Raw genomic sequence first — 21459 nt, forward strand, 5'->3', positions numbered from 1 at the left:
TTATAATCAATTTTCCATGAATTTCCAAAGTTTTGCAATTATTCTAGAATTATTTTAAAACCAGAATTGGACTTGTTGCATCAGCATGACATCAGCAGGTCAGCTGGCCGTTGAAAATCAAACGTGACCGGTGGGACCCACTAGTCAATGACTCTGGCCAGTTTTATATTAAGTTTAAACTTAATTAGGTATTTAATAGATCTGGACCCACATGTCAGTGACTGATTAGGGTTCAACAAATTCTTTATTTTTATTTTTATTAAACTTAATTATCCAGGGGGCTGGCTCCACTTGCCAGTGATTCAGGGGAGTCAACCCCACCGGCGATGGGGTCAAACCCACCGGCGGCGAGGCTCCTGCGACCACCAGAATGGCGGAGGGCCTCCGGTTTTCTATTCCGGCGACCAAACGCAAGGCGGAAGGCACCAGAGGAACGGTTGTTCGAGCGCGGTTCCATTTTTGCCAAGAACAGGGGCTAAGATGGCTGGAGATGACGCCGACGACGAGCTCAGCGGCTGCCGGAGTTCGGGCTATGACGAAGTCATCGAATCCGAGGGTAAATCACACGGGATTGGGCTCCTAGAGCTTCTACGTGATGCACTGATGCTGCTGGTGGCCTTAGAATGACCAACCCATCACCGGAGAGCTACCGGTGACAAGCTCCCGCGGCGGATCTCGTCGGGCTCCGGTGGAATCGGGGCCTAGAGCACGGGATCGAAGAGGAAAATGAGGGGGAAAGCACCGTGGGCTCACGGGGAGTGCAGAGGCGACGAGAGCGGGATCGGGGATGTTCTGAGGAGGGAGAACGATGACGGCGAGCTCCGGGGATCAAAGGTTGAAGACGATGGTGTCACGACGTCTCAGGGGTCCTCGGCATCGAGCAGCTAGCTGGAGTGCTTCAGGAGACCACGACGATGGTTTTGCGCAGCTCAGGTGAGAGGGAGGGAGGCTGGAGCGACGGCGAGCTCAAGCTCGGCTCGGGCTCTAATGGCGGCCGAGAGGGGAGAGAGCAGGGGGCGAATGAGGAGGGGAGAGCACAGGAGGAGGTCGCGGGAGGCTTATCCCCTACTTGCCAGCGCGAAGCGGCGGCCAGGCAGGCACGCAGGTGCGTGGCCGCGCCAGAGGGAGCAGCGGCCACCTCCTGCTGCTCGATGGCACGGGGAAGACGACAGGCATGAGCTGGGCCGGGCCAAGGGTGAGCGATAGGTAAGGTTTTTCTTCTATTTTTTCCATTTCTGTTTTCTGTTAAAGCATTTCTGACTTTGTTTCATTTTATTTTTGGCTCTAAACTATTCCTAAAATAATTTGAAACATGCTCGGGTGTTAACTGGAATATTTCCAAGCACGTATAAAGTTTTCAACATTTTTGGAAACTTTGGATTATTTGAAATCAATTATATAGTTGTTTTTAATAACATTTCAATTTAAAATAAAATGCCAAAAGCATTTTAAAAATATATGTCACCCCTGATATTTTGTTTTCAACATTTATCACAAATGATGAACTTTTCTAATGGCCATTTTGGGTTCATTAATTTGCCACCAAATTTGAATTGTTTTTGAATATGGAGTTGCTAGGGTTTGCTTTTGTTTTCTTTTCTTTGCTTTTGATTTCATTTCATTTACTTGAATACAATGGAAAAGACATGAGCACAATCTTGCTAAACTCTATTAGGGATTCATGAATGTGACAACTCACCCCCACTCAAAAGAATCTCGTCCCGAGATTTGGAAGTCGTCGGGAATAGCGTGGGATACTCAAGTCGTAGACGATCCTCTCTTTCCCATGTTGCCTCTTTTTCAGAATGATTTGACCATTGAACTTTAAGAAACTTCAAGTTTCGACATCGAGTGGTACGCTCAGCTTGATCAAGAATACGAACGGGGTATTCTCGGTATAAAAGGTTATCTTGGAGATCAAGCGTTTCGTGATCTACTTCGCGGATAGGATCCGAAAAGCAACGCCTGAGTTGCCAGATGTGGAATACATCATGAAACTTGGAAAGATGCGGAGGAAGTTCCAATTGGTAGGCAACTTCTCCTCGTTAGGCAAGAATGCAAAAAGGACCGATGTAACGAGGAGCCAACTTGCCCTTGATACCGAAACGATGGGTACCCTTCAAAGGTGTAACCCGAAGGTAAGCCTTCTCGTCAACTTCAAAGGTCACAGCCTTATGATGACGATCATATTGGCTCTTTTGACGAGACTGGGCTGTTTTCAAGTTTTCAAGAATAATGCGAACTTGCTCTTCTGCTTCCTGGATCATATCCGGACCAAAGAGTTGCCTCTCTCTGGTTTCTGACCAATTAAGAGGTGTTCGACATCTTCATCCATAGAGAACTTCAAAAGGGGCTTTGCCCAAGGTTGATTGATAACTATTGTTATAAGCAAATTCGGCGAATGGAAGGCACTTCTCCCAATTCATACCAAATGATATAACACAAGCTCGAAGCATATATTCTAGGATTTGATTCACTCTTTCTACTTGACCACTTGATTGAGGATGGAAAGCAGTGCTAAAAGATAGGTGAGTCCCCATGGCATTCTCAAAACTCTCCCAGAAGCGAGAAGTAAAAGTCCTTCCACAGTCTGAGTTAATCTCCAGAGGAACACCATGAAGAGACACTATTCGAGAGATATATAACTCTGCTAGCTGGCTAGCTGTTATACTCTCATGAACTGGAAGAAAATGAGCTACTTTGGAAAGACGGTCAATGACCACAAGGATAGCATTATTTCCTTTCTTGGTCTTGGGAAATCCAGTGATGAAATCCATACTGACTTTATCCCATTCCCATTCGGGAATAGCTAAAGGTTGAAGGGTGCGAGCAGGCCTTTGATGTTCTGCCTTAACTCGACGACATACGTCACAGTTAGCAACGAACTCAGCAATTTCTCTCTTCATCCTAGTCCACCAAAACCTCTGGCGTAGGTCCTGATACATCTTAGTACTATCAGGATGAATAGTGAGAGGACAATCATGAGCCTCCTTAAGGATCAACTGCCGCAGACGTTTGCTCTTAGGAACAACTAGATAGTTGTGAAAGAACATGACACCTTGCTCATTGATAGAGAAATCCCTAGCGTTTCCGCTAGCAATATTCTCCTTGATCCGGGATATACCCTTATCATATGTCTGCACAACTATGATTTGATCCCCAAGAGTATGTTTCGCCACCAGGTTAGAAAGGAATCCTTGAGGAACAATGTGGAGGTTTAACTTCTGAAATTCCTCAAAGAGATGTGGTTGACCTCGTTGTAACATCAGATTGTTACAATAAGACTTACGACTTAGTGCATCAGCCATAACATTGGCCTTCGCCGGGGTGTAAGTTATCCCTATGTTGTAGTCTGTGATCAAATCAACCCACCGTCTTTGCCTGAGATTCAAATCCGGCTGGGTGAAGATATATTTCAGACTTTGGTGATCAGTGAATATTTCAGAACGATTACGAAGAAGGTAATGTCGCCAGGTTTTAAGTGCATGGACTACAGCTGCAAGCTCGTGATCATGTGTGGGATAATTATCCTCATGTGGATGCAACTGTCGAGATGCGTATGCAATCACATGACGATCCTGCATGAGAATGCAACCTAATCCTTGTCGTGAGGCGTCGGAATAGATAACAAAGTCCTTAGAAAAATCTGGTGGTAGCAACACAAGTGCGGAAGTCAGGCGTCTTTTCAGTTCCTAAAAACTATGCTCACACTATGGTGTCCACTCGAACTTTTTATCTTTCTTGAGGAGTTCAGTTAGAGGATTTGCAACCTTGGAGAAATTCTCGACAAAGCGGCGACAATAGCTCGCTAGACCAAGAAAACTCCTAACTTGCTTAACCGATTCAGGTTGAGTCCAATCAAGGACGGCTTGAACTCTCTCGGGATTGACAGCAATACCCTTACCAGAGATTACGTGGCCTAGATAGGTCACTTCTAGTAACCAAAATTCACATTTTGAAAACTTGGCATAAAGGCGATGCTCTCGAAGTTTCATGAATACCAGCCTTAGGTGCTCGACATGTTCTTGTTTGTTCTTCGAGTAGATGAGAATATCATCGAGGTATACCACGACGAATTTATCCAAATACTCCATGAAGATTGAATTCATCAAGCGAGAGAAGGTGGCTGGGGCATTGGTTAAACCGAAGGACATAACGGTGTACTCGTATTGGCCATAACGAGTGACAAAAGCCGTTTTTGGAATGTCCCCGTTCTTGATCTTGATTTGATGGTAACCCAACCTCAAATCCATTTTGGAGAAGACTGAGGATCCATCGATCTGATCATATAGGTCTTGACGAAGAGGACGGGACAAGCCCAAGGAGAAGAGCTAGGACGAATGAAACCTTTATTCAAGGCCTCATCTAGTTGCTTCTTAAGTTTGGCTAGCTCCAAGGGTGCCATCTTATAGGGTCTTCTGGCTATTGGGACAGTTCCCGGAACAAGGTCTATCACAAACTCTACATCCCTGTCAGGTGGAATTCCTGGCAGTTCTTCTGGAAAAACATCTGGAAAGTCATGGACTATCGGAATGTCTTCAAGTTATGAAAGAGGATTTGCATTGAGGGAATAGAGTTGGCATTTGGCAAATCGAGTAGATACATTAACTATCTCACCCGAGGGATGGGTAAGCTGAACATTTCTAGAATGAGTATCAATCTTGGCATATTGAGCTGACATCCAGTCCATACCCAAGATGATATTGATATCCGAATATTTCAGGGCTATCAAAGATGCTAGAAAAACTAGCCTATCTACTAGGATTTCATTGTCATAGGTTATCCTGGAGGTTTGCCACTTGCTACTAGGGGTTTGGACAACCAATGGGATTGCCATATCACAAAAGGACATGTTATGCAACTGTGCATAACTTTCCGAAATGAAGGAATGAGATGACCCAGTGTCAAAAAGAACAGACGCTGGGTGATGATTAACAAGGAGCGCACCCAATATGACATCGGGATCCTGTGCAGCTTCTTCTGCTGAAACATAGTTCACGCGGCCACGTGCAGGAGTTGGCTTCACATAGTAAGCTTTGCTTGACTTGCCTTGTGCAACAGACTTTCCAGGTTGCTTGGCACCTATATTCTGGGGACACTCTCATGAGTAGTGCCTTGGTTCTCCACACTTGTAACAAATCACCTGATTGGCACGTGGTGCAGCATTGTTAGCTGGACCACCATAGGTTTTTGCTGGATGGTTGGTCTGGTTCGCCTGAGGCGCCACATAGGATGGCCTTGGGGTATATCTTGGCGGCACAGAACTATTTGGAACCCACAGCCTGCGTTTTGGGAACGCGGAACCAGATGAGGAGCCAGAGTCGCGGGAGTGCTTCTTCGTGGCTTCATAGTCGGTATGACCAGTCTCGGCACTGATCGCCATGTTGACAAGAGCTTGAAAGCTTGCACATTCAAGGAGGCGCAGGTCATGACGAAGTTCATGGCTCAGACCCTTGCGGAATCTTGCTTTCTTCTTGGCATCAGTTGACACCTCTTTAGTTTCATAGCGAGTGAGGTTACCGAACTCGCGGCTATAAGCATCCACGGTCAATTTTCCCTGGGTGAAGGCACAAAATTCCTCTCTCTTATGGTCCATCAGACCCTGTGGAATGTGGTGCAGACGGAAGGCTGCACTAAAGTCTGCCCATGTGGCTACTGGTCCGGTAGACGCATAGCTTCAAAGTTCTCCCACCATAGATTGGCGGGTCCTTCCAGAAAGTACGCTGCAAAGGTCACCTTGTCGGCCTCAGAAACATTGTTAGAGTGAATCTTGCTTGATATACTGCACAACCAGTCATCAGCGTCGAGAGGATCGACGGAGTGATGGAACTTCGGAGGATTCAGCTTCACGAAGTCATTGAGGGACACTGCATCATTCCTTGGCCGACGAGCCGTATTTTGCTCAATACACTCTAGGAGACGGTTGGTCTCTCTTTTATTTCTTTCCGCCTCAAGCATAACTTCCGCCACAGAAGGCGGGTGAGGCAATTCCTCCTGCGATGCTTGACTACCTTCTCCGTGCTCATGGGCAGGGGCACGGTTCAGCCTGGTGAACACCATCCTGGCAAACAAACTCACAACATAGACTAATATCAACATCAATACTAGCTATGGTTTAAGAATGCACTGAACACATGGAATGCGGAAATGAACATCCGAGCAACATGGTAACAAGCAACTGCTATATATACACCATGGTTCATACACACCATTACATAGTTCAGTACAACCTCAACCCGAAGAGCAAACTACTGAAAATATGATACTACTCATCAGAGGCTTTCCAAGCTTCCTATACATTATTTATCTATGCCTCCGGAACTCATCTCACGACATAAGCATACTCCACAAGACACACAGGACTGTGGAAGTACAGCTACTACCATACTACTCTTCCACTCACGGGTTCAGGCATCCGCATAAAACATCTCATAAAGGTTGCCTCCATGGCCTGGGAGCTCAACCTGCGGATCAGTAAATACTCGAGCCTGCGACCCCTGGGAACCGTAAGGACACGAGTGTGGTCTTGGTCCCCTGACTCGTGGTAGTAGAGGTCCCTGATACGTCCATTTTGCATCATGCTTTCATGTTGATATTTATCGCTTTATGGTCTGTTATATTACTTTGTGGTACCATACTTTTGCCTTTTCTCTCTTATTTTGCAAGGTTTATTTGAAAAGGGAGAATACCGGTAGCTGAAATTCTGGACTGGAAAAGGAGCAAGTCTGAGTCCTCTATTCTACGCAACTCCAAATGCCTGAAAATCAACGTGCAATTTTTTGGGAATATATAAAAAATACTGGGCGAAAGAAGTGCCAGAGGGGAGCTACCAGGGGCCCACAAGCCTGGTAGCCGCCACCTGCCCCCCTGGCGGCGGCTATAGGGCTTGTGGGCACCCAGGTGGCCCACTGACCCCCCCTCTTTTGCTATATGAAGGGTTTCGTCCAGAAAAAAAGTCAGGGTGGAGCTTTTTCGTGGATTCTTCGCTGCCACCACGCGGAACTTTAGCAGAACCAATCTAGAGCTCCGGCAGGATGATCGTGCCGGGGAAACTTCCCTCCCGGAGGGGGAAATCGTCGCCATCGTGATTACCAACACTCCTCTCGTCGGAGGGGAGTCATCTCCATCAACATCTTCATCAACACCATCTCCTCTCCAAACCCTAGTTCATATCTTGTGACCAATCTCCGTCTCGCAACTCCGATTTTTACTTGTAAGGTTGCTAGTAGTGTTGATTACTCTTTCTTGTTGATGCTAGTTGGATTAATTGGTGGAAGAGTTTATGTTCAGATCCTTGATGCTACTCATTATACCTCTGATCATGATTATGATTATGGTTTGTGAGTAGTTACTTTTGTTCCTGAGGACATGGGATAAGTCATGCTAATAATAGTCATGTGAATTTGGTATTCGTTCGGTATTTTGATATGTTGTATGTTGTATTTTCCTCTAGTGGTGTTATGTGAATGTCGACTACATAACACTTCACCATATTTGGGCCTAGAGGAAGTCATTGGGGAGTAGTAAGTAGATGATGGGATGCTAGAGTGACAGAAGCTTAAACCCCAGTCTATGCGTTGCTTCGTAAGGGGCTGATTTGGATCCACTAGTTTAATGCTATGGTTAGACGTTGTCTTAATTCTTCTTTCGTAGTTGCGGATGCTTGCGAGAGGGGTTAATCATAAGTGGGATTCTTGTCCAAGTAAGGGCAGTACCCAAGCGCCGGTCCACCCACATATCAAACTATGAAAGTAACGAACGCGAATCACATGAACATGATGAAACTAGCATGACAGAAATTCCCGTGTGTCCTCGGGAGCGCTTTTCCTCCTATAAGACTTTGTTCAGGCTTGTCCCTTGCTACAAAAGGGATTGGGCCACTTTGCTGCATCGTTCCTACTACTTGTTACTTGTTACTTTTCACTTGCTACATTTCACCTCACTACTCCATCACTTGTTACCGCTACTTTGAGTGCTTGCAGTTATTACCTTGCTGAAAACTGTTTATCAGAGCCTTCCGCTCCTCGTTGGGTTCGACACTCTTACTTATCAAAAGGACTACGATTGATCCCCTATACTTGTGGGTCATCAAGACTCTTTTCTGGCGCCGCTGCCGGGGAGTGAAGCGCCTTTGGTAAGTGGAATTTGGTAAGGAAACATTTATATACTGTGCTGAAATTTATTGTCACTTGTCACTATGGAAACTGTTCCTTTGAGGAATTTGTTCGGGGTATCTTCACCACGAACGGAAGCGCGAGGAGTTGCTCCTCAACCTGAGGTACCTATTGAAAATATATTTTATGAAATTCCTTCGGGTAAGCTTGAGAAACTGCTGTCTAATCCTTTTACAGGAGATGGATCATCACATACAGACTTGCATCTAATCTATGTAGATGAAGTTTGTGGTTTATTTTACCCTGAGGATGAGGTAAAGAAGGAAGTCTTTCCTTTATCTTTGAAGGATAAGGCGTTGACATGGTATAGGCTATGTGATGATACTAGATCATGGGACTACAATCGGTTGAAATTGGAATTTCGTCAAAAGTTTTATCCTATGCATTTAGTACATCGTGATCGGAATTATATTTATAACTTTTGGCCTCGTGACAGGGAAAGCATAGTTCAAGCTTGGGGGAGTCTTAAATCAATGCTATATTCATGCGCCAATCATGAGCTCTCGAGAGAAATTATCACTCAAAACTTTTATGCTCGGCTTTCTCAAGATGATCGTACCATGCTTGACACTTCTTGTACCGGTTCTTTTATGAAGAAGGATATTGACCACAAGTGGAATTTATTGGAAAGAATCAAACGTAACTCTGAAGACTGGGAGCTTGAAGAAGGTAAGGAGTCAGGTATGAATTTCCAGTTTGATTGCGTTAAATCTTTTGTTGAAACAAGCACTTCTAGAGATTTTGGCGCTAAGTAGGGACTTGACTCTGAGATAGTAGCTTCTCTATGTGAATCTTTTGCTGCTCATGTTGATCTTCCCAAAGAGAAGTGGTTTAAGTATCATCCTCCTGTAGAAGTCAACATAGTTAAACCCAATCTAGTTGAAGAGAAAGTCATTGCCTTTAGTGATCCTATTGTTCCTTGTGCCTATGCTGAGAAACCACCTTACCCTACTAGGAAAAAGGATTATTCTAAAGCTCCAACTGTGATACGTAGGGGTTACATTTAGACCACTTGCACCCCGTGAGGAAATTAGAGTTGAACCAAGTGTTGCTATTATCAAAGATCTCTTAGCCGAAGACATAGACGGGCATGTTATCAAATTCTGTGAGGACTCCGCTAGAATTGCTAAACCTCACGCGAAAGACAAATACAGACCTGTAGTTGGCCTGCCCGTTGTTTCTGTCAAGATAGGAGATCACTGTTATCATGCTTTATGTGATATGGGTGCTAGTGTTAGTACAATACCCCGGTCCCTATACGATGAAATCAAAGATGAGATTGCACCTGCTGAGTTAGAACCCATTGATGTCACTATTACGCTAGCTAGTAGAGACAATATCTGCCCTGTGGGAATTGTGTGAGATGTAGAAGTCTTGTGTGGTAAGAAGAAGTATCCTACTGATTTCCTCGTCCTTGCTACTGCACAAGATAGCTTTTGTCCCATCATATTTGGTAGACCCTTTCTCAACACTGTCAATGCTCACATTGATTGCATTAAACAGACTGTCACTGTTAGTTTCGAGGGTATGTCTCATGAATTTATCTTCTCCAAGTTTGGAAGACAACCACATGAAAAAGAGTCATCTCGTGGGGATGAAATCATTGCTCTTGCCTCTATTGCCGTACCTCCTACGGATCCTTTAGATAAATATCTGCTTGAGCATGGAAATTATATGCATATGGATGAAAGAGATGAGATAGATAAAATTGTTTTAGAACAATATCCTATTCTCAAGAATGCTCTGCCTGTTGAACTGCTTGGGGATCCTCCCCCACCAAAGGGTGATCCTGTGTTCGAGCTAAAATAGTTACCAGATACTCTTAAGTATGCCTACCTTGATGAGAAGGAGATATATCCTATTATTATTAGTGCTCACCTCTCGAATCACGAAGAGAAGAAGTTATTAAAAACTTTGAGGAAGCACCGTGCGGCTATTGGATATACTCTTGATGATCTTAAGGGTATTAGTCCCACTCTATGTCAGCACAAGATTAAAACTGATCCTGATTCTAAACCAGTTGCTGATCATCAAAGGAGATTAAATCCTAGGATGAAAGGGTCGTGAGAAAAGAAATATTAAAGCTTTTGGAAGCAGAAATCATTTATCCTGTTGCTCATAGTGATTGGGTAAGTCTAGTACATTGCGTACCTAAGAAGGGAGGTATCACCGTCGTCCCTAATGATAAGAATGAACTAATCCCACAAAGGATTATTACTGGCTATAGGATGGTGATAGACTTCCGGAAACTGAACAAGGCAACCAGGAAAGACCATTATCCTTTGACGTTTATTGACCAAATGCTAGAAAGGCTATCTAAACACACACACTTCTCCTTTCTAGACGGTTATTCAGGTATCTCACAAATACCTGTTGCACAATCTGATCAGGAGAAAACCACTTTCACCTGCCCCTTCGGTACCTTTGCTTATAGACGTATGCCTTTTGGCTTATGCAATGCACCTGCCACCTTTCAAAGATGTATGATGGATATATTCTCTGACTTTTCTGAAAAGGTTGTTGAGGTTTTCATGGATGATTTCTCCGTTTACGGTTCTTCCTTTGGCGATTGCCTCAGCAACCTTGATCGAGTCTTATAGAGATGCAAAGATACCAACCTCGTCTTGAACTGGGAGAAGTGCCTCTTCATGGTTAATGAAGGCATCGTCTTAGGATACAAAATCTCCGAGAAAGGCATTGAAGTTGAGAAGGCTAAGGTTGATGCAATTGAGAAAATGCCTTGCCCCACAGATATCAGAGGTATACAAAGTTTCCTAGGTCATGCTGGTTTCTATAGAAGGTTCATTAAAGACTTCTCTAAGATTTCTAGGCCTCTTACCAACTTCTTGCTGAAGGATGTTCCTTTTGTTTTTGAAGAGGATTGTGAGGAAGCTTTCGAAATACTTAAGAAGGCCTTGATAACCGCACCTATTGTTCAACCACCTAATTGGAACTTGCCCTTTGAAATCATGTGCGATGCTAGTGATTATGCTCTTGGTGCTGTTCTAGGACAAAGAGTTGACAAGAAGTTGAATGTTATTCACTACGCTAGTAAAACTCTAGACAGTGCCCAACGAAACTATGCCACTACAGAAAAGGAGTTTTTAGGAGTCGTGTTTGCATGTGAAAAGTTCAGATCTTATATAGTTGACTCCAAAGTCACTATTCACTCCGATCATGCTGCTATTAAGTACCTTATGGAGAAGAAGGACGCTAAGCCTAGGCTAATTAGATGGGTTCTCCTGCTACAGGAATTTTATTTGCACGTTGTTGACCAAAAGGGTGTTGATAACCCTGTAGCAGATAACTTGTCCAGGCTAGAGAATGTCCTTGATGACCCATGACCTATTGATGACAACTTTCCTGATGAGCAATTAAATGTCATTCGCACTTCACATAGTGCACCGTGGTATGCTGATTACGCAAACTATATCGTAGCCAAATACATACCACCCAGTTTCACCTACCGACAAAAGAAGAAATTCTTCTTTGACTTGAGACACTACTTTTGGGATGATCGTGACCTTTATAAGGAAGGAGTAGATGGTGTTATTAGACGTTGTGTGCCTGAACATGAACAGGGACATATCTTGTAGAAGTGTGATTCCGAAGCCTACGGAGGACACCATGCTGGAGATAGAACTGCTCATAAGGTATTGCAATCACGTTTCTATTGGCCCACTCTCTTCAAGGATTCCCGTAAGTTTGTCTTGTCTTGTGACGAATGCCAAATAATAGGGAACATTAGTAAACGTCAGGGAATGCCTATGAACTATTCACTTGTCATTGAACCGTTTGATGTGTGCGCTTTGATTATATGGGACCCTTCCCGAGTTCCAATGGGTATACTCACATCTTAGTCGCTGTTGATTATGTCACTAAGTGGGTAGAAGCTATCCCCACTAGAAATGCTGATCATCACACCTCTATTAAGATGCTTAAAGAAGTCATTTTCCCAAGATTTGGAGTCCCTAGATATTTGATGACTGATGGCGGTTCACACTTCATTCATGGTGTTTTCCGCAAGATGCTTGCTAAGTATGATGTCAACCATAGAGTTGCATCTCCTTATCATCCTCGGTCTAGTGGTCAAGTGGAGTTGAGTAATAGGGAGATCAAATTGATCTTACAAAAGACTGTCAATAGATCTCGAAAGAATTGGTCTAGAAAACTTGACGATGCACTATGGGCTTATAGGACTGCTTATAAGAATCCCATGGGCATGTCGCCGTATAAAATGGTTTATGGTAAGGCCTGTCGTTTACCTCTTGAGTTGGAACACAAAGCTTATTGGGCAATCAAAGAGCTCAACTTCGAATTCAAACTTGCCGGTGAGAAGCAGTTGTTTGATATCAGCTCATTAGACGAATGGAGGTCCCAGGCATATGAGAATGCCAAGTTGTTCAAGTAAAAGGTTAAGAGATGGCATGATAAAAGAATACAAAAACGAGATTTCAATGTAGGTGATTATGTGCTGCTATACAATTCTCGCTTAAGATTCTTCGCATGCAAGCTTCTCTCTAAATGGGAAGGTCCTTACGTTGTCGAGGAAGCATATCGTTCCGGTGCCATCAAAATCAATAACACAGAAGGTAATTTTCCTAGAGTGGTAAATGGGCAAAGAATCAAGCATTATATCTCTGGTACTCCCATAAATGTTGAGACCAATATAATCAATATCATAACTCTAGAGCAGTACATAAGGGATGTTTATCAGCCTGTTTCGGACCCTGAAAACGAAGAGGTATGTGTTTTGGTAAGTAATTGGACTCCGAAACTTTTCCAGTAGGAAATTTTCTCCATTTTGGAATTTTTGGAAAATTAGAAAAATAAAAGGCAGTCCGGAGAGCGCACGAGGCGGCCACAAGCTTGGTAGCCGCCACCTGCCCCCCTGGCGGCGGCTACATGGCTTGTGGGCACCTCGTGTGCCTCCCGGACTCCGTTTTCTTGCGGAGCACTCCTTCTAGTCCAGAAAAAAATCATTATATATACGCCCGAGGGTTTTGATCTCCGTATCGCGCACTTTTCCTGTGTTTTCGTTTCGAGCCTGTTTTCTGCCGCAGATCTTGGTCAATTTGTCTTCTCACGATTCAGAGGGGGAGAGCTATGTGGCTGATTACCTTGCTAACCCCAAGGTCTATGGGGACATGGAACCATATGGCTGGACCACTGACGAGGAAGAGGACTATGATCCCAAGGGGAAGGAACAAATGAGTTCCACGAAGAGGAGGCTCCTCTACCTCAACCTGGACGCACTCATGTGGAGTTCAAGAAGTCAAGCCTCCCTGACCAAAGGAAGAAGCCTAAGACCTTGTTTATCCCTTCTTGTTTCTTGCAGGAGAGTAAGCAGGAACTTTGCCATAGAGTGTTGAAGCTTGAGGAGGAAAATGACGATCTGAAGGAGCAGAACTTTATGCGCAAGTGGAAATTAGACAAGCTCAAGACTACTTCAACAACTCCACCACCAGAGGAAGGCAACTAAGCATTCGTATGGGCAACTCCCATGGTTTTTTCCAAGCTTGGGGGAGTTGCCCTGGTATCATATCACCTTTATATCTTTTGCTTTTACCTTTGCTTTAGTTCTTTCCTTTTCAGTTTTTATTTCTTCTCTTAGTGGAATAAGTCTTTAGTGTTTAGTTTGAGTCTTTTGCTTTGTGTCTCCCCCGATGTATTCGAGCTTGCGAGCTATATAATAAAGATTATCTTAGTCAAGGGCTTTGTTTTGTGTCGTGATCAAAAGTATTAAAAGAACGATAGCATGAAAGATCATGAGATGATCTTATGGAAAGTGATAGCTTCACATATAACAAGTATGATGATTGAAAGTTGTTGAGAATAGACCAACATAGACCCCAGTCATTGTTGCAATTAATAAGAAGTAATAAGGAAAGAGAGGTTCACATATAAATATATCATCTTAGACACTTTCTATAATTGTGAGCACTCACCAAACTATTACATGCTTAGAAGTAGATGTTGGACAAGGAAGACAACATAATGAATTGTGTTTGCTTGGTCCCAAACAATGTTATATGCCTAGAGATCCCTTAGCATGTGACAATTGCTTCCACCTCATATTAGCCAAAACTCCCGCACCAAGTAGAGATACTACTTGTGCATCCATAAACTTTCAACCCAATTTTTCCATGAGAGTCCACCATACCTACCAATGGATTGAATAAGATCCCTCAAGTATGTTGTCATCTGTGCAAGCAATAAAAATTTCTCTCTAATATCTATGATCTATTAGTGTGTGGAAAATAAGATTTGTACGAACCTGTGATGAGGAAGACATAAAAGCGACAGACTGCATAATAAAGTTCTTTATCACAGGAGGCAATATAAAGTGACGTTCCTCCGCACTAAGAGGACACGCATCCAAACCTCAAAAGCGCATGACAACCTCTGCTTCCCTCTGCGAAGCGCCTATCTTGTACCTTTACTTTTTGCCCTTGAAAGATTCATGGTGATCTTCACCAATTCCTTATTTTGCCTTTGTCTTGGCTACCGTCACAAGCTAGGGAAAGATCTATATTCATATATCAACTTGGATATGATTACTTATGCTTAATTATTGTTGACTTTACCCTTGAGGTAAATAGTTGGGAGGCAAAACTATAAGCCCCTATCTTTCTCTGCGTCCAGCTGAAACTTTGATACCATGAGTACGACGTGAGTTGTAACAATTGTGGAAAACAAAAGAGATGATTGAGTATGTGGGTTTGCTTTACAAGCTCTTATTTGACTCTTTCTGATGTTATGATAAATTGCAACTGCTTCAATGACTATGGACTGTTGTTGGCTACTTCTCGGTAAGGTTTTTGATTCATACTTTGCTTTGTGAAGGAATTGTTACTTTCCCATAAGAATCTTTATGATGTATCGTTGTTCTATGTGTGATCATGATGCCCTCATGTCTGTATTATGTTTTATCGACACCTTCATCCACTAGTAGAAAACAGGGCTATCGTTCGGCCCTGGCCAGCCCATTAGTCCCGGTTCTTCAAGAACCGGGACCAATGGGGGGTATTAGAACCGGTTCGTGAGCCTAGGGGCCGGCCGGGGCCTCGTGGGCATTGGTCCCGGTTCGTGTGGAACCATTTGTCCTGGTTTGAGCCACGAACGGGGACCAATGGTCCTCGCTGCTGGCCCACAACCTTTAGTCCCGGTTCGTGCCACGAACTGGGACAAATAAGTTGCCTACATATATACCCACCGTCGCGGCAGAGCACTCCACAGTGCTCTATTTTTGTCGAGCCGGCGAGGGGAGGGCATTTGGGTGCTCTAGTTCACCTCCTATGCACATGAGGTGTTCGATGAAATGCCCGAGCCACACTAGTTAAGCTTTCTCCTCTCAAAACTTGACCTCCGAGCTCCATTTTCAACGAGACTTGTCTAGATTTAGCGGTCCGTCATGCCCCATCCCCGCCCCGTCTTCACCACCATCGATCTCCCACGCCGATCTCGTCGCCAACACCACCGTGGTGAGCCTCTTGTTCTCATCTTCTTTTTGAAAGAAAAAAATTCTGACTTCAGATAGATACTTGTCTAATTTTCTTACTTTTATTATTCCTTGTTATTACATAGTGCGATGGTTTTGGTATCCGCCCCCGTCGGCCCTTCTCATGTCTATGATTCAGATGTGGTATATATTATCTTTTGATAACTATTTGGTTCATTTATTGTTTATGAAAATTATGATGACCAACGTGACATATATTTTCAATCTAGGAGGTATGTGAACCGGAAATTCCAACCCACCTACAAATGCTTCTCGAGAAGTTAACTTTGATTGAAAAAGAAAACAAATACTTGAAGGAAAAATTGAAAATAATTGAGGATAAGAATATGGAAATGGAGTTGCATGTTGCCGAGGTCATTAACGATCGCAGGATGAAGATCGATGAGATGCGGTTCAAGATGGATGCAATGCGCTTGAAGATGGATAAAATGCGCTTGAAGATTAGGAATATTAGAAAATATGCCATTGATAAAGAGGCTTGGTATCATTATGATGTTGGGTCAATTGTTACCTTACTTGCGATTTTGATCGCGTTTGTTGTTGCATTTAAATGTTTTACATAGTTGTATGTTGTTTTATGAGAGAATTTATGTATTTATTTTTCAATAATAACATTTGATCACTATTGTGATTTGGTTTTAATGTGATGATGAACTTGTATTAATTTGGTCATTTCTCTATTCATTTTGTTCTGCAATGGTTTTTTGATATATACTTAATTTCATAATAGAGATGAACCGCCAATGGATGTACGGTGACCGACACACTTTCGAGTACATTACGAACCGGGAGTAATGCCCGAGTCGAAAAGGGTTGTAAATTGATGATGTGGCTTTGAATGGTGCATTTTGAACACCGAAAAACTATGGAGTTCAAATAAGTTCAAAAAAATGAAATCCCTTTGTAACAAACGAGTTTCCGTATGAAACCATGATACTTCGACAAAGATTGTCCGTTTTGTACACGAAGTGCATCCAGTTTTTGCCGTAACCCTCTCAACTTTCTCGCACATGTTATGTGGGTGAAATGATGATACCATGCCAACTTGGAACCTTTTCAGAGTTCATTTCAAATGCTTTTCAATTTCATGGTCTTATAGCTCATAATAATCAGTAAATGCATGAAAAATAACAAATGAAGTCAGAAAGGGTTGTAAATTGATGATGTGGCTTGGAATGGTGATTTTTGAACACAGAAAAACTATGGAGTTCCAATAAGTTCAAAAAATGAATTCCCTTTGTAACAGACGAGTTTCCGTATGAAACCCTGATACTTCGAAAGAGATTGTCCGTTTTGTACACGAAGTGCATCCAGTTTTTTCCGTAACCCTCTCAACTTTGTCGCACATGCTATGTGGGTGAAATGATGATACCATGTCAACTTGGAACCTTTTAAGAGTTCATTTCAAATCCTTTTCAATTTCATGGTCTTATAGCTCATAATAATCAGTAAATGCATGAAAAATAACAAATGAAGTCAGAAAGGGTTGTAAATTGATGATGTGGCTTGGAATGGTGCATTTTGAACACAGAAAAACTATGGAGTTCAAATAAGTTCAAAAAAATGAAATCCCTTTGTAACAAACGAGTTTCCGTATGAAACCGTGATACTTCGAAAGAGATTGTCCATTTTGTACACGAAGTGCATCTAGTTTTTGCCGTAACCCTCTCAACTTTCTCGCACATGCTATGTGGGTGAAATGATGATACCATGCCAACTTGGAAGCTTTTCATAGTTCATTTCAAATGCTTTTCAATTTCATGGTCTTATAGCTCATAATAATCAGTATGTGCATGAAAAATAAAAAATGAAGTCAGAAAGGGTTGTAAATTGATGATGTGGCTTTGAATGGTGCATTTTGAACACAGAAAAACTATGGAGTTCAAATAAGTTCAAAAAAATGAAATCCCTTTGTAACAGACGAGTTTCCGTATGAAACCCTCATAGTTCGAAAGAGATTGTCCTTTTGTACACGAAGTGCATCCAGTTTTTGTCGTAACCCTCTCAACTTTCTCGCACATGCTATGTGGGTGAAATGATGATACCATGCCAACTTGGAACCTTTTAAGAGTTCATTTCAAATGCTTTTCAATTTCATGGTCTTATAGCTCAAAATAATTAGTAAATGCATGAAAAATAACAAATGAAGTCAGAAAGGGTTATTAATTGATGATGTGGCTTTGAATGGTGCATTTTGAACACAGAAAAACTATGGAGTTCAAATAAGTTCAAAAAAATGAAATCCCTTTGTAACAGACGAGTTTCCGTATGAAACCCTGATACTTCGAAAAAGATTGTCCGTTTTGTACACGAAGTGCATCCATTTTTTGCCGTAACGCTCTCAACTTTCTCGCACATGCTATGTGGGTGAAATGATGATACCATGCCAACTTGGAACATTTTCAGAGTTCATTTGAAATGCTTTTCAATTTCATGGTCTTATGGCTCCAAATAATCAGTAAATGCATGAAAAATAACAAATGAAGTCGGAAAGGGTTGTAAATTGATGATGTGGCTTTGAATGGTGCATTTTGAACACAGAAAAACTATGGAGTTCAAATAAGTTCAAAAAAATGAAATCCCTTTGTAACACACGAGTTTCCGTATGAAACCGTGATACTTCGAAAGAGATTGTCCGTTTTGTACACGAAGTCCATCAGTTTTTGCCGTAACCCTCTCAACTTTCTCGCACATGCTATGTGGGTGAAATGATGATACCATGCCAACTTGGAACCTTTTGAGAGTTCATTTGAAATGCTTTTCAATTTCATGGTCTTATAGCTCAAAATAATCAGTAAATGCATGAAAAATAACAAATGAAGTCAGAAAGGGTTGTAAATTGATGATGTGGCTTTGAATGGTGCATTTTGAACACAGAAAAACTATGGAGTTCAAATAAGTTCAAAAAAATGAAATCCCTTTGTAAGTGACGAGTTTCCATATGAAACCGTGATACTTCGAAAGAGATTGTCCTTTTGTACACGAAGTGCATCCAGTTTTTTCCGTAACCCTCTCAACTTTCTCGCACATGCTATGTGGGTGAAATTATGATACCATGCCAACTTGGAACCTTTTTAGAGTTCATTTCAAATGCTTTTCAATTTCATGGTCTTATAGCTCAAAATAATTAGTAAATGCATGAAAAATAACAAATGAAGTCAGAACGGGTTGTAAATTGATGATGTGGCTTTGAATGGTGCATTTTGAACACAGAAAAACTATGGAGTTCAAATAAGTTCAAAAAAATGAAATCCCTTTGTAACAGACGAGTTTCCGTATGAAATCCTGATACTTCGAAAGAGATTGTCCGTTTTGTACACGAAGTGCATCCAGTTTTTGCCGTAACCCTCTCAACTTTCTCGTACATGCTATGCGGGTGAAATGATGATACCATGCCAATTTGGAACCTTTTCAGAGTTCATTTCAAATGCTTTTCAATTTCATGGTCTTATAGCTCAAAATAATCAGTAAATGCATGAAAAATAACAAATGAAGTCAGAAAGGGTTGTAAATTGATGATGCGGCTTTGAAAGGTGCATTTTGAACACATAAAAACCATGGAGTTCAAATAAGTTCAAAAAAATGAAATCCCTTTGTAACAGACGAGTTTCCGTATGAAACCGTGATACTTCGAAAGAGATTGTCCGTTTTGTACACGAAGTGCGTCCAGTTTTTTCCGTAACCCTCTCAACTTTCTCGCACATGCTATGTGGGTGAAATTATGATACCATGCCAACTTGGAACCTTTTCAGAGTTCATTTCAAATGCTTTTCAATTTCATGGTCTTATAGCTCAAAATAATTAGTAAATGCATGAAAAATAAAAAATGAAGTCAGAATGGGTTGTAAATTGATGATGTGGCTTTGAATGGTGCATTTTGAACACAGAAAAACTCTGGAGTTCAAATAAGTTCAAAAAAATGAAATCCCTTTGTAACAGACGAGTTTCCGTATGAAATCCTGATACTTCGCAAGAGATTGTCCGTTTTGTACACGAAGTGCATCCAGTTTTTGCCGTAACCCTCTCAACTTTCTCGCACATGCTATGCGGGTGAAATGATGATACCATGCCAATTTGGAACCTTTTCAGAGTTCATTTCAAATGCTTTTCAATTTCATGGTCTTATAGCTCAAAATAATCAGTAAATGCATGAAAAATAACAAATGAAGGCAGAAAGGGTTATAAATTGATGATGTGGCTTTGAAAGGTGCATTTTGAACACATAAAAACCATGGAGTTCAAATAAGTTCAAAAAAATGAAATCCCTTTGTAACAGAATAGTTTCCGTATGAAACCCTGATACTTCGAAAGAGATTGTCCGTTTTGTACACGAAGTGCATCCACTTTTTGTCGTAACGCTCTCAACTTTCTCGCACATGCTATGTGGGTGAAATGATGATACCATGCCAACTTGGAACCTTTTCAGAGTTCATTTGAAATGCTTTTCAAATTCATGGTCTTATAGATCAAAATAAACAGTAAATGCATGAAAAATAACAAATGAAGTCAGAAAGGGTTGTAAATTGATGATGTGGCTTTGAATGGTGCATTTTGAACACAAAAAACTATGGAGTTCAAATAAGTTCAAAAAAATGAAATCCCTTTGTAACAGACGAGTTTCCGTATGAAACCCTGATACTTCGACAAAGATTGTCCGTTTTGTACACGAAGTGCATCCAGTTTTTGCCATAACCCTCTCAACTTTCTCGCACATGCTATGTGGGTGAAATGATGATACCATGCCAACTTGGAACCTTTTCAGACTTCATTTCAAATGCTTTTCAATTTCATGGTCTTATAGCTCAAAATAATCAGTAAATGCAAGAAAAATAACAAAAGAAGTCAGAAAGGGTTGTAAATTGATGATGTGGCTTTGTATGGTGCATTTTGAACACAGAAAAACTATGGAGTTCAAATAAGTTCAAAAAATGAAATCCCTTTGTAACAGACGAGTTTCCGTATGAATCCCTGATACTTCGAAAGAGATTGTCCGTTTTGTACACGAAGTGCATCCAGTTTTTGCCGTAACCCTCTCAACTTTCTCGCACATGCTATGTGGGTGAAATGATGATACCATGCCAACTTTGAACCTTTTCAGAGTTCATTTCAAATGCTTTTCAATTTCATGGTCTTATAGCTCATAATAATCAGTAAATGCATGAAAACTAACAAATGAAGTCAGAAAGGGTTGTAAATTTATGATGTGGCTTTGAATGGTGCATTTTGAACACAGAAAAACTATGGAGTTCAAATAAGTTAAAAAAATGAAATCCCTTTGTAATAGAGGAGTTTCCGTACGAAACCCACATACTTCGAAAGAGATTGTCCGTTTTGTACACGAAGTGCATCCAGTTTTTGCTGTAACCCTCTCAACTTTCCCGCACATGCTATGTGGGTGAAATGATGATACCATGCCAACTTGGAACCTTTTCAGAGTTCATTTGAAATGCTTTTCAATTTCATGGTCTTAATGGCAAAAAGAATTATCATAAAATAAAATAAATAAGTAATTAGAAACAATAAAATAACAAAAATAAGTATTTTCTTGTAAGGAGAAACAAAACAAAATAAGCTAACTAAAAAAATAAACAAAACAAAAATAAAGCAAAAAACAAAACAAAAATAATGGAAAAATAAATAAAAAATAGATGTTCCTGTCCACGTTGCAGCCGCGGCGGAGCTTATAAATAGGCTCGGAAGCCCTTCGCTTGGCGAGGTGGGACTAAACATTCCACCGCACCACGGCTGTGGCAGGCAACCGAT

Source organism: Hordeum vulgare, chromosome 3H (assembly GCF_904849725.1).
Source record: "Hordeum vulgare subsp. vulgare chromosome 3H, MorexV3_pseudomolecules_assembly, whole genome shotgun sequence".
Classification (NCBI taxonomy): domain Eukaryota; kingdom Viridiplantae; phylum Streptophyta; class Magnoliopsida; order Poales; family Poaceae; genus Hordeum; species Hordeum vulgare.